This window comes from Spea bombifrons, chromosome 2 (assembly GCF_027358695.1).
Source record: "Spea bombifrons isolate aSpeBom1 chromosome 2, aSpeBom1.2.pri, whole genome shotgun sequence".
Classification (NCBI taxonomy): Eukaryota; Metazoa; Chordata; class Amphibia; order Anura; family Pelobatidae; genus Spea; species Spea bombifrons.
This window is the reverse complement of record NC_071088.1, coordinates 121,164,369-121,178,060: the sequence shown is the minus strand read 5'-3', so window position 1 is coordinate 121,178,060 and position 13,692 is coordinate 121,164,369.

Here is a 13,692-nt window from a genome sequence, read left to right as displayed (position 1 = left end):
GGTCACATCCTCTCCCCATATTAGAGGAACAAGGAGAGGCTGTCCCCGGGGCTCCAACCCTTTGCGGAAGTACTCCTATACTCCAGAATGAAGACGGATTTGCGGAATAAGAGAAGTGTTTCTGCACCTCTCTTTCTTCGCAGATCTATCTGCAATATTCTGGCCTACAGCACGGCACAGAGAGCAGCTCTCTCTCGTCTCTTTACCTTCTCCGCCGACTGCTTCAGTGTCCCTGTCTAGTTTCCCGCAGCTCTGCTTCTTCTCTTGCTTCTTTTTCTTCTGTCTTCTTTCTTCGTCCGCTTCTATCTGTGAACTATGCCCCTTGGAGTACTTCCAGAAAAGGGCGGAGCCTCTGGTCGCACCCTCTCCCCCTATTAGAGGAACAAGGAGAGGCTGTCACCGGGGCTCCACCCCTTTGTGGAAGTACTCCTATACTCCAGAATGAAGACAGATTCGCGGAATAAGAGAAGTGTTTCTGCACCTCTCTTTCTTCGCAGATCTGTCTGCAATATTCTGGCCTACAGCACTGCACAGAGAGCAGCCGGCGGGTGGATATCCCTGGCCGCACAATACGTGGGCATAAAGACATAGCTTTTTTTATTTATCCTTTCTCTTTTTGTTTGAATGCTTTTTAAAGTACCCACAATACTTTTATGTGCATTCTCCCTTAGAGGGGGTATCATATAAATAAATCATTAAAAAATGCCCCCAGATTTAATTTTAAAATCTAGTAGGCTAAACCTAAATAAAACATAAAGGGTGCTTACTGAGTTATCCATGGGCAGTGAAAGAATATATTCAAGTGCTTGATAAACACAAACTAAAACCAGGTTCTGCAAGACGTGGCAGGTATCATACATACCCGCAGCCAGATGGGCAATTAAATTTTGAGTATAGAACATTAAAAATTCTATGTTCTAGGATGTATCTATATTTGTGGTTAGGTGTTTAAGTTGACAGTCTATTGTATATGTAAATGCAGCATTGAACACACCAGTACTGGTACAATCTGAAAGCCAAAACAAGTAAACTTTGCTTCTATTTTCTTTTTGCAATGTGATACAAAAGCAGGCACTGATATGTTGAGTGGCTTTTATGTGATTAAACCTACAGATAAAAGAATACAATGGAAGATCTGATAAGCAGAGCCATAACTTCCATAGGGCAAGAGGGACAACTGCTCCCAGGAGCCGCAAGATCTCTTTCTCTCTCTCTCTCAAGTGTCTCTCTTCAGCCGCCCATGGGCATTGCCCGTGCACCACCTTGTGCCGAAAGTGACATCAGAAACAGGTTCTTCCTCTGACCTGACACAACCCTCTCTCATGTCGGGAGCGCTTTTGATGTTGCCTCAGGTGCCAAGATCCCTATTAACAGCTTAACTGCTAAGATGTATTTGCTTCAAGGGATCTCGGGCAGCCTTACCAAAGAATAGTGGATATATTTGCTTGCGAGCACTTTAATATTCTGTAAAAAGTTTTTTTTGTTTAGCTTACCTGCAGCACCATGTTTGACATTTCGGTGGCCTGAATACATAAAAGATGATGGAATCTGTCTTTTTTGGATGTACATCATGGAGCATCAGTAGGATGTATTGTAGACATCTCTCAACTGGCAGGTTTTTACAGCTAGAGAAGTAGGGAAGAGTCTGACAGAGCGGAACTCCAAGCAATAGATGTCGCACGCGTGAAATCCTAAACAAGTGAGAGGTTGACGACAGCTGACTACTTTCTGTTTCCAGGATCTGACACTTTCCCAAATCCCGAATTGTACAGATCAGTACATATAATAAGCCAAAGAACTCCCCTTGGGAGTTCACAAGGAAGAGTTGAGTGGAGAGGTTTCCGAGTTGGGGTTTCAATTCCTCGACCTCGCTATACATTATGAGGAACCAACCCCTGCGAACTTCCGCTGCAGGGAGAGCCTGGCTGATTCTGTATAACGCATAGTTAAATCAGTGAGATCTCTTCATAGCCTCCTCGCCCATTAAATTATACACTATGCTTCTTGCTGGAGAAATCTGCCCACATTGGCCCTTTATAATCAACATTGAAGTGAGGGAGTTATTCATACTAGTAAGAGTAGAGACCTTAAACTACCCTGCTCTCAGGGATTGTATTATTATTCCATTCCAATACAATACACCCATCAAGGCACCGATGTCATGTCTAGTCTGTTGTTAACATGTGACTGTCACTGCATTGCTCGTCCTTATCTCCACAGTGCCCGCGGGTCCCTGCAGTAGAAAAAGGAAATAACCAGCAGTGCCGTAACATCATTTTCTCATAGTACTGTTACTTACTGACCACGGGTTCCTCTGCTACCAGCTGTGGATAAATCAGCTAAAACATCTCTAGTCCCAGCAGTTGGGAGCTTCTGATTGACATTCTGGAAATAATCAGTTTTTCATTGAAACTTGTGACATTTACAGCATGCGCAAGTCGGTAATCTAAACCTACATCCTCATTTAGCTTTTAAAGGGAATCAATCATTGGCAATTCTTAAATATTTTTATGCCCAAACACTAATTCAGTGAAAGCCAGGTTCACTTATAGGCCCTTGTATTTTTTCTACATATACCATTATTTAAAATCGCCTATAAAGAATAATAATAATTGGAATCTCATTGCCACCGACTCTACCCAAGCCCCGGGTTGTAAATGAAGAATAAATGGAGAATGAATAATGTAATTTATTTAATGAATATTATACGATTATATGATCTCTTCTTTCTGTATGATGATATAATTCGTGAAACTACATGTATGGTATGACTTGTAATTTATAATATGGTATGATATGTAATATACTGTATTTATGGAAATATTTATATTTTTATGGATATAAAAAATATTATTTATAACAATTTGTAATAAAATAAAAAAATAAAACCACCACCTTCAAGCTTCGTTACCAAAGCTTTACTGAAATAAAATTCTCATTTCCGTTTAAACCAAATGTCTCCCGTATTGGTAAAGACACGAAAAGCAGCGTGAGTGCCGCCTTATTATTTTAGCAGCTTCTATTTCTGAATGAGTTCTAAGTAGTTATAGGTCACATGTTCAAAGCACACAATACAGGTAACAGGGATGGACTCGACCAGGGGTTGGTGGGGGAAGCGATTTTTGGGCTGTCCTGATTCTTCTAACAGGGTCTTCCATCTTTAGAGGTGGGGCTCAGTAGGCCCTCCCGACAGGTAAGATGCCTTCGAAAAATTCTCACCCCTGCTCCCCCCACTGCTATTAATACATTATCCACAAAATAATGAAAAAACTAATAAAACATGGGATATCTCCCTTATGGGTAAAATACAGATGTGTTCATTCAAAATGGGGTAAGGTAGGAATCAAGCACAATAATAATCCGCTGAAACCTTCATTGACTTCATTTCTGTAGACGTTCAGCATAATTATTATTTATTCAGCACATTTATAGCAGTTGGAGTTACAGCCTTGTGGTTTCTTTGATTTAGAGCTGAATTAGAGTGGGTAAAGTCACCATGACCTGGCACAGGGGTTGGTCTCATAGTGTTGGTGTATCTCCCATTGCTGTTCCATGACAATGAATGGGTTGGCCAGTTTTGGTTATGTAAAATCAACAATTAAAAAATGTTGTCTAATAGGAACAAACATTAGTTTCCATGAGCATACCCAAACAGTCCTAATTTATTATTCTGAGTATAGAAATGTACGTAATACGTATTAACTGTATTCTATCACATTTACTGGAAGGGACTACTGAGTTGGTTGCCCGTGGCACGTTGTACCTGTTAAAGGTAAATGCCTAAACTTCTGTTCAGAGATTTCCTCCCAGCAGTGTCGGTGCTGCTTCTGCAGGAAGGATTCCTCCATATAATAGACCCTGCAGGGTCTGTTCAGGCTCTGCTGGGGTCTCTGGCGCGATCCGAAGAAGCAGCACTCCTCTCTGAGTCTCTGGGGGAAACCCGGAGAGTTCCCAGGTATTATTCTGTCACACTTCATATTGTCATATATTGCTTAGCACATCACTACATACCCCCTAACATTTTGTGTGTCTAAATGGGGACAGCTATGTTGGGGGGGCAGCAAAGAGTGAGGAGGGACAGGACGGTCCCAGAAGTGGGTCTTGCTTCCCGCCAGCCTTACCTGAACGGACACCCCATGACACTAGTGTCACAAGGGGGCATGTGGGAGCTGCAAAGGAGATCTGTGCTACAACAGCACCGACTTTCATGGAAGGAGCGTGGTATACTATCGCAGCAGCATTATTGTTATTAACACATATTTTTTTTAACATTTCATTTTCTATTTATTTGCGGCTTCATTTGTGTCACATTCCACTATTTAAGCATGTTGTGAGGTGGCCAGATTTCCAGTCATTGTCACAATATGATTTTTGTCTAAAGCCTGTTGAAGGTAATTAACGGACCCTGCTGAACATTCATTTGCAGTAGCATTTTTTCCCAATTGCCCTCACTGAGCAGTGCTGATTTCAGCATCTAATACCTGCTGACAGCATGTATCTCACAATGAAGTCAAAAGAGATGTCTGGGGAATGCACTAATATCTGAAATCCAATCTCCACAAACATAAAATGCTATACGTAGCCGATCAAATGGTGCAGAAACAAAAGTGATCATCCGCACAGCTAGTATGGACCCTACAGGACACTATACGTCGGGGGTCTCCCTGTACCGGGTTCTAGATGAAGTATATAACTTGTCTTTCTGCAATCACATACCGAGGTAGAAGCGTTCTCCAAGCCGCAGAATTATTTGGCCGCAAAGAATGAGTGCTGGGATGCATTTTTTTCTTATGGGGAGGGGCAGGCAAATTTCATCATACTAATATTATAGGAGCCAACATTAGAAACAGCTTCCACTTTAACTAGAGAAATATATATCTTTATAGTTAAGATATTCATAGATACCAAGTTCTAAGCTTCCATTCACTTTTTTTCACTTTTGGTGGAGCTAATTGGTCACAAATGTCAGTGCAGTTTTAGACATAACTTGTAGACTAGCCATTTCCATACTACTTTGGTTTATATTCAATTTATATTTAATGTTTTTACTTTGTTCCTAATGCAGACTCTTTTAGACAGTGTATTAAAACACACATTATAAGATATATATATATATATATATATATATATATTGTGACAAACCCTGTAGCATGAGGGCCATACATGTCACATTTAGGGGTCCTAAGCACAGTCCTCTAGGGCAATCAGAGTCAGGAACACCAGCTTTGAACAAAACAGCACTTTATTTTAACCGATTAAACCCCAAAAAAATCATAAAGAGAAAACCTAGCTCCCAATTGGAGCCCTCTCTAACTAAACTATGCTGGTCCAGACTGACCAGCCTAATCACCCGCTACCTCAACCTCCCAGCCAGACCCAGCTACGCCAGGCTCCGGAAAACCTCCTCCAGACAGCACACAAAATGTCCAGGCAGGTATTGCCTAGCTTGGCTCAGGGATGGTCTTCTTGTTCAGGGCCTCTCCTTGCCCTGGGAGCGCTGGGAACTTCCTCTTCCCACAACAGTCTCTCTGATTATCAGGCTCCAGGGGTTTTTAATGTCCAGCACCTGTGCCTGATGCCGGCCCCATAGGAATCCTGGACCGGATCCTGCAGACTTCTAGCCTCCTGGAAACGCCGACATGGATTTTCCACATAATGGGGGAACGGAGCAATGGCCCACCCTGCTCTCCAATTGCTCCACCCCAGGGACCCATATTTATGATCTGGATAGCACCTGTACCCAAATGCCACACTAAGCATCTCCCTGGGGTTTACACTGTCACAATATATATATATATATATATAAGCCTGTAGCATGAGGGCCATTAATGTCACAGTTGGTGATATTAAGCACAGTCCTCTAAGGCTGGAGCCTCTCTAACTAAACTATGCTGGCCCAGACTGGTCAGCCTAAACACCCACTAACTATACCTCCCAGCCAGACCCAGCTATGCCAGGCTCCCCCAGACAACACACAGAGGTCCAGGCAGATATTGTCTCACTTGGCTCAGGGATTGTCTTCTCCAGAGTCTCTCCTTTCCCTGAGAGCACATGGGATCTTCTCCCCACAAAAGTCTCCCTGATCATCAGGCTCCAGGGGGTTTTAATGATCTATAACCTCTTGGAAAAGCTGGCATGGATTTTCCACTGGAAGGGGGAATGGAGCATTGGCCCACTCTGCTCTCCAATTGCTCCACCCCAGGGACCCATATGCATGGCTTGTATAGCAACTGCGACCTAAATGCCAAACAAATAATCTCCCCGGGGTTTACAGCATCACAATATATATAAATACACACACACACACATAGCATTTGACAACAGATAAGACCCATTCAGCCCATTTTTCCTTTTTTTAGATTAAAGATAGCTTTATGTCTGTCCCATGCATGTTTCCGTCACTTTATAGGCCTCTTCTGCTTCTGATGGGAGGCAGTGTTATTTATGTACCACCTTCTTAATAAAGTAATATATATATATATTAGTATTATTATGTATCGATGTATACAGTGCCATCATATTCTGCTGTTCTGTACAATGTGCAAAATCATCGAGTTTAGACTAGTAGTTGCAAAAAATATCAAACAGCATTCACAAATCTGGGAGATGAAACACATGACTGCTCATGCATACTATGTTGCCAAAATAATCAGATACAAATAAAATGTAATGAACATTTAGAGCGACACTCCATCCATCATATGCACCTTAATGCACATGATAGCAGAGAGGTCCCTTTAAAAGTTTTTGATGTCGCCACTGCATATGCATCAGGACTATGCAGCTTGTACCTCAGGTACAGAGTACGTTCTTTAGTGGGGCTGTCAGTAAAACTGCCCCTTTAATTTAACAACAGAAAATTGCACAACTGAAAATCCATGGGTGGTAAAAGCGGTAACTTCTCCCTTTACAGAGACTTGGCTGCATACTTTACAGAAGTGTAGCCAATTACATAATCATTCCTAATAGCCAAGTATAACTGATGTACATCATAGAGCTTAGACGTAACCCAGAGGTCATAGAAAAACAACTCTGGGTTTATGACTCTGATTCAGACATGATGTGCAGAAATACTTCTGGTTTTCAATCTCCTTAGATTGTTTTACTGAATGGACGTAGAACACGGTGTGAAGGCCCTTATGGGTTTCCTTACTGGTAAAACCAGATCACCAATAGACTCACTATACTGACCAACAGCCATTGAATCCAGGGCAAATCTCACACCAGGAGCCAGACTTCATTGCTGGCCATGAAAAGGTTAAATATTTAATCCAAGGTGGGTTCTTGAAAAAAGAGGACTCACAGTGTGGGGCTGAAAATACAATGGGACAGAGTACGGTGTAGATTGTTGAAAATACATTAAAAAAAAAAAATCCAACACAATCACATTTAAGGTTTAAACGTTTTCTTTTTATTGGTTTCCCCCCCTCCCTAAATCGGCAGTGACCGAAACAAGATTGACAAACTGACTTAAATTTTCCTTAAGAATGCTCAAACCACGATTGTCCATCACATAGGTGACATGGCAAGGCACGCTTTGTGACATCTGGGTCTTTAACGACCATAGTGAAACATACAAACGGCGATGATGTCCCCTTCGGGAGTTGGTTAGTCCATCGTGTGCTTCATGCAGGTTTCCTTATCCGTATCTACAATAACATTTAAAGCTCCATAGAAACCATACTGAAGATTCCCACCACTAGCCAAGCTGAATCCGGCTTGTCCTTTCAGAACGTCCAAGTGACTGTTGTACACATTCCTTAGCACGATACTTTAACACACTTGAGTGTATATTTCTTGTGTTACACTGAGGTCTGTCTTTTGCAGCTTCTCAGGAGAATTAACTATTTTCTTGCTTTGAGTTTTTGACATACTTTTGTTCATGACTGCCTCTCGACTCTCATGCCGTAGACAGAAAGTTTTCTCTGTTTCCCATAATTTAATATCAGAATGCCAAATGTTTTCATTCTGTGATGTCAAAAGTGCTGTTACATACACAGAAAGTGTTCACCTCCATTTAGCAGAATACCACATTTCAAATGATCTATTTCACCTTTTCAGAAATGTTTACTCTTTAACAAATTCATCAAGTTTTTGAGAGCTTCCTCGGTAGCTGAACTGATTGATAAATCATTCAAAACATGAAATTGTTCTAGTGATTTTATGGAAATCGATAATTGACTGATATGTATGTATGTATGTATGTATATGACATTTTCATGATGTCCCACATAGAGACATGCAATTATTACAAGATCATCTATTAGTAGTGAAAATACCAAATTTAAGACATTTAGTTAATGATACCTTTTGTGGTATGCAGGCCAAATGCTGTTGGGTTGGTAGAACTGCATATTAACCGATACTCCTGCTTCGGTGTCTCAAGTTATATTTAGACGGAAACTGAGATGGACATTTGTAGGTACTGAGGTGCAAACTACTTTTGTGTTTGCGCCTGAAATGATGATTTCTCTCATTGAAGGCCACAAGACACCTAGGGATAGATGAGGTATGTAATGGGTAAAACATTGAAATGGATTTATACACCACTGGTCATTGTTTGTGGGAGCAGAAGGGTATCTTATCCACCATAAGAAGTTGTTTGGTAAGCAATACTTTTGATCGTTGAGCATTTATGCAGTACAGCATAATCTATTTAATAGAGGGAATGGTCAGATAAACGGCAGGCGAGTTCAAACTTTGATGGATGTAAAATAATGCGTGGGAGAATAAAAATATACATGCTTATTATGAACTAAATAAATACAAGAGGGACCTCTTGGCCACCGGCCTACTACAATTACAAGAGCTGTGGTTTCAGCTGAAATGGAGAAGAGTATTCCTCGCAGTGAAGAAAACAAAGCTTTAGAATGCACACTGTAGAGATGTTGACTACCTGCGATAAAAAAAGACAAAACATTTCAACCCCATCCGTATTTTGTGATTGACCCATAATTATCTTATTTCTCAAAGAAGGGGAATAATGAAATAGTATCTATTTTATATAAAATATTTGTAAAGACTCAAAAACATTGAACTACAAAGAGGGAACTCTTTTGACCGAGCTTCAAATATCCACCTCCCTGCTATTGTCTAAAATGATATATTTTACCTAAAACGTTAACAGAGGGTGAATATATCCTCCATTGCCACTAGAACTTCAGACACGTGTGTGGCCTAGATAAATATCTACCGAGTTACTACGTAGTGTTACTACGCAAATCTATCATCTCTGTCCATCGAGTTAATAGATCCTTTCATACTCATTAGGAATTCTGTTTGTGTGTGTCTGTATATATATATATATATATATATATGTGTGTGTGTCTGTCTGTATATAGATGTATAGAACACACACATATACACCTTTTCTCTTGCCCTTTATTGTGGGCGGGGGGGGCAGGGGTGTTAGATTTCTGCCAACTCAATAATACACCTTGATGAACCAAACAGCCCCCTCGTGTCTGGCTGGGGACAATCATCGTTCTTCACTGCATACTCACAATGACCACTGTGTTCCAATAATGCTTGACATTCATATCGTCGAATGTAATTGGATTAGCTTATTTACGTCATACTTTATAGATGATTGCCAAGTTTAATTAAGTGTGTTTTGCTTTGATTTTGTATAATTATCTATAAGAAAAAAAATAGAAAATGTTGCCTAGCCATATTTGTGCCGATTGTAGTTTTTTTAAGGTGCCCAATTCCCCGCAATAACATGGCTTCCTACTTTTGACAGATATTTGTTAAAGCTTGCACACGGCCTGTCTTCAAACCTAATTATAAACTTCCATTAAAAAGTTGGAATAATGCCACAAAAAATTATTTATAATAATGACCTATAAAGACAAAAAGGTGGTCTTCCTAAATCCCCCAGAACGCTTGCCTAGCCAGGCCTGTAGCTTTCTGCCAGTGAGTATTATTACAGGAGATATGTTTGGCTTCTGCATACCAAATAACTGGCTGGAGGGGCAAATACATATGGGGGATTCTTAGAGGGACCCCTATGTAATTATATGCATTGAAGTGCATATGATGGCTGGAGTACTCCTTTAAAGTATTTGATCCCTCCTTTACCAAAGATATATTGTTCCCTAAAGCATGGAACCTTTTTGGTATCTACAGGTTTCTCACCTCAACATAAAATATTTTGGTGCAAATAATATTAAATAACATTTATCTACTATTTACCCGTATATGCCATACCAAATAAAAATGGAAGGTGTTTTTCCTGCATGCTACCTGGCTGGCTTACTATACAGATCAGCTGCCAATATCAAGGCAAGATCATTTTTAATACTGGTTTCATGATGCCGGTCTGCCGTATTAGGCTCCCTGCTCCACACACTGTCCATCATTTAGGAAGGGATCAGAACTTTTTTTTCGGCTGTCTTCGACTTTAAAAGGTTCTCCACCATTGACTTTTGTGGAAATGCGAGCCTTGTGTACTAAAAGGAAGTCGTGTGATCAAGTGTGCACGCAAAACTTTCTGTAACAACAAGGGGATCTGATGGTTCTTGCCTTCCTGCACACTATGTACCATGCTGTTGTAAAGGCATGAACGGGGTTAAATACCTAAGAAATAGAAAACTTAATCCGTACGCCAGCTCTTGCTTCCAAGGGACAAACCTTTCCAACCCGAAGCAGCTGCTCTGTAAATGTAATATATGAACAGTATTGGGCCAAGAGAGAACGGCGTCTTAAGTAGAAGGTGATATTTATTGAGCCGATGTAGAGAAAAAGATGCCATAATGCAAACTCGAGGACCTCAGAGGTCTCTTCTTCAGATCAAACCGCAATGTAACAGAATGTGTTGTATATTATACATGGGTGATCATTCCCATTTTAAGAAAAAAAACTACATAATACAAAGAAAAAAGCGGTGGCCCGCGCACAAAGCAATTTAGAGTTAATTTTAAGCCCTGGAATATGATTGCCATGTCCTACACAAGCTTGTAAACATGACTTCAGAGCCGGGTGGGGTTTTATTTCCGCTGTATAGTCCCATGTCTGGCGTTTCAATGTTCATCAAAAGGATCGCACTGAACTATTCTACTCTCTTTCTGCTCGATTCGGACGCCGCAAACACAAACTAAAAAGAATTAACAAGATACCCAACCCGCTAACTCGTTGCTATTACTATTGTGGCTCAGGGTGGCAGCGGCACGGATCATGGCTGTCAAACCGAACATATAAAGGCAATCAAGGTCTGTTCTTCAGGCACATAAATAGTAACTCGAAATTGTCTCAAAAGCTTGCAATCTATTGTACTTCAGTTTGCCAATAAAAGTTATCCCCTTTGGCAAACTAGCTTTTTCCTATCCAGGCTAACCTTAACAAACTGAACAGATTCTGCACAGGTTAAACCGAGAATCCCCAAAAGGACCCACAACCAACACTGACAATCAAGACGGTAAGAGGCCAAACGTTTTATGCGTCACCATCTGGATGCCAAGTCGTTGAACAACAACATGTCCCTGACTTAACAGCTTTAACCCCTTAATGACAAGACTGTTTCTTACCCATAGTACACTTTGGGACAATGGCTCTTAACATTTTTCAGTGTCGCTGTTTAGCTGTAATTTTCTTCTTTCTCATTTTGTGTACCCACACAATGTTTTTATGTTTTTTTGGCTTTTTTCTGCACGTTATGGGGCAATAAGTACCAGTAGCATTTTGCTATTTCAAAACCATCCCCCCCCCCAACACTGGTCATTCTGCCCCATGTGCTATTTCAGGTATCTTTGAAGCCGGCCAATGAAAAAACTAGACACCCCAAGGTATTTCAAATGCTGGTATTTTAAACATTTCTATGCACTAGTTCTACCATCAGCTTTTGTCAAACTTTATGGTTGTACACACGTTGTATTCCAGGGATATATGAGATGCAATATGCAGCGATGCAGCTGTTTAATATCTCCTGAGCGCAGTGATACCCCACATAAATGGGTTTGTTGGGTTATTTGGGAGGTAAAAGGTCACGTTTGTTAGGTGTGTATTTTTTTTTTTGCCATTTAGACACCTGGTCACTCTGTGCCCACGTCCAATATTTGGGACATCTTTGAAGCCGGCCAATTCAATTTACCCCAACAAATTATACATTTTTTAAAACTAGGCACCCTATGGGCATTTAAAATGTCAATATTTTAACTCTTTCCATGCAGGAATGTTTGTGAAGAAATTAGCGTGAATTGTAGGACTTACTCATAATATATATATATGCACTTTTTTCTTTTTTTGGTGACAGTGGGGAATTATTTTTACGTTACCATTTATTTTTTTAAATAGTTTTTTCTAATCACACTGATTAGTGAGCTGGGCTCCATTGACCTTGCATGGTTGAATGCAGTACCTGAATTCAACCTGCAAGAGGAGCTCAAGAGTTCTCAAGAGGGTCTGGATAGAACCTCTGTGAACTCATGAATTTTTCTATTGTTGACGCCATCCTGTGAGTGGCGGTAACGTCATTCACATGATGGCACTTGTGGTTGCTCTTCGGAGCAATCACAAGGCTCTCGGGGTAGGGAAGGGGGTTGTCTTGCTACATGCCTCGATACCGAGGCATGTCAGCAACACCGTTTATGCTTAGGAAGCGATTCCGATCGCTTCCTAAGATGTTTTAGCCCGGTGCGGCGGCCATTTTTTTGTGGGATAGGGCTTTTCTCCACGGTCAGCCTCACTCGTGAGGCTTCCGTGGTTGCTGCAAAGCAGCCGATCGCGGCGAAAACGCCGCAATCGCGGCGATGCAGCTGTTTAACATTGCACTTGCACTGCAAGCCCGTACATGTAAGGGCTTTGTCGTTAAGGGGTTAAAAAAAAGTATTGTTCAAACCTTTGAAAGAGCTTTTCGTATAAGGCATACAAAGAGTTAAGCCGAAAGATAACAACATGTGACAGTCTGCGTTTTGCCCTCACCGCTGGGTAATCTGCCCCCTCCCCCTTCCATTTATAACCCCGCAAGCCCAGCCAGAGGCAGCTACCATGTTATTACTGCATTACACGCACTGCAAGCCTTGTTTATATTTGTTACCCGATATCTGCCCACGAGGGAGTCACATCCTCCAATACGAGACGTGCACCGAACGGTCACACGGGGACGGCGGGGGGGCATTTAAACGGTGGATGTGAAATTGCATCCGTTATTATTGGCCTTCCAGCACCAGCTCGTTTCTCATGATAGAGCCTCAATAAGCTAAACGTACTTAACCGCTAATACTGACGCGAACAAAGATTCGCACAGCCGGGTCAGGAACGTTCTTAATTGTTTCCGGGGTAGCGGAGGCCGTTATAACGGCAGAACAATACGGTATTTACGCATAGGAAACCGTTTCATGAGTCAACACAATTCCCCTTCAACCACAGCACCCTCTCTCCTCGAGTGCCTTCTGACGACTGAGGAATAAAGGTGACGACGCCCGTTACAGAAGGGAAGCTCACGAGGGACTCTTCACGCATGCGCGCAATCAAGCACCTCCCCTCTCAACTCAGACGGGCTCGCAACCGCAAACCAGTCAAGCGCGCACTCTCATGAATATGCTAAAGAAGGAAAGCTTGCTGGCCAATGGGATGGGGGATTGCCGTCACATGGACTGGTTATGTTACGGACTGGGAGTCCTCAGGCCCCTCCTACCCGCCTTAAAAGCTGCGAAGGCGAAAGGATGCGTTCAGTAGAGGGAGACAGAGCTTGCC